General features: G+C 30.9%; 1 long non-coding RNA gene across 1 annotated transcript; it reads right to left on the bottom strand.

Annotated features, from left to right (window-relative positions):
* Nucleotides 1–564: 564 nt before the first annotated feature.
* LOC117319460 lies at nt 565–1603 on the bottom strand. Its single transcript, XR_004530735.1, has 2 exons — nt 1355–1603; nt 565–927 (listed from the first exon to the last, which is right to left on the bottom strand). It is a non-coding gene; the product is annotated as an uncharacterized LOC117319460 (long non-coding RNA).
* Between the last annotated feature and the right edge of the window lie 13 nt (nt 1604–1616).

Raw genomic sequence — 1616 nt, 5'->3', positions numbered from 1 at the left:
TGCTAAGAAAAAATAAAAGATGATAAAAACATATAAAATGCAAAATATATATCTTATATTTCTCATAAATATTAAGTTAATGATAAGACATTTTAAACAATACTAAATCAAACCAAACCAAAATCTTAGTTAATTACCAGTATAAACAATATGGAGGCTTGCTCCACCTTAATTTGCTTTGGATAATTAGTTATGTCAGCATCTCTGAATGGTGTTCAAAGATTTAAATTCAATCTTATAAATTATTTGACAATAACACAAGATGATTATACTAATCTGTGTTAATACATCACACCAAAAAGACAATGTAGTTTTGCCATTTAGTTAAAACTTCTTGGGGCACATCTAACAACATCTGTTAGTAGGGAATCCAGAAAGACCCTGAAGTACGGAAAGGGTTGAAAGAGTGTATTTCTTTTTTTTGTTAATTTTTAAAAGGAAGGTAAAAGACAAAGATCAGGGCTTTTTCTAAGCAAATTGGGAAAAGGCCCCTAGGTGCAATTGGGAAAAATCATCGGCGTACAACGGTGTATTATTTTGATAAAAGATGCATAAAAACAACAATCCTTTGCATATTTTGTTTAATTTTGACAATGTTCTCTATATTGTCTATAAAGGCAGATGCCTTGACTTTTTATTCCTAAATGTAAGAACAAGGGAGTCTATAGGGCCTCATCGGACAGCTCTGCAGGACCTTCCAGACAAATCAGCATCAAATTGGTTAAATGGCCCTGCCCCAAGCAACTCCTAAGGGGTGTACATAGCCCTTTCATCAGGCTGAACCCCCTTTCCACCGAAGCTGTTGATGTTGGTACAATATTCAACAGTTCAACCAGATGTGCAATCTTTGAGAAGCAATTTCTGATGACATCATTCCATCCAAGGGATACCAGAAGGTCTTGAGGAGTAAGTCCCTCACCAGTCTGCCTGGAAATCACAACCAAAATTGAGAAATAAACATTATGAAAGACTTAGTTAAATTGCATTAAAATGATGCAACTTCACAAAATAATATGAATATCATTTTTGTTTAAAAAGGTTTTGTATATCTGGTAATTAAATAATTATATGTTTGTATTAAAACCTTTGTATATCTGGTAATTAAATAATTATATGTTTGTATTAAAACCTTTGTATATCTGGTAATTAAATAATTATATGTTTGTATCAAATTCTTTTTATTTTAAAATTAAAATTAAAATAGTTAAATTGACATTGTTGGTGTTAAGATTTTTTAAATAATGTTCAATTATGATTTTCTAAGTTCATAAATTACATATTTCAATTCAATTGGAACTGGATTTATTGTTCATTTGGTGAATTTCATTTCATTGTAATTACTACAAAGCCATACCTTATTGGTTTTTACAGATTCAACTGAAGTCCAACTATCATACAAAATAATTTACAGTGGACTGAGTCTGTAATATGTAACAATTCTGGTTATAATAACCATCTAGGAACTTCCAAAATGTGAAACAGTCTGCTGTAGGTTGAAAACTGTCAACTGAACAAAGGAAATATTAGATATAACATGTTAGTAACCAACATATTTATTAGTAAAAATCTCAGTAGCCTTGACCTTGACCTTGGCACCCAGAAACACAAGCTCGTTC

The sequence above is a fragment of the Pecten maximus genome, unplaced genomic scaffold, assembly GCF_902652985.1.
Source record: "Pecten maximus unplaced genomic scaffold, xPecMax1.1, whole genome shotgun sequence".
Lineage (NCBI taxonomy): Eukaryota > Metazoa > Mollusca > Bivalvia > Pectinida > Pectinidae > Pecten > Pecten maximus.
Note: the sequence above shows the minus strand (reverse complement) of the source record. Positions and strands in the feature narration are given on the sequence as shown.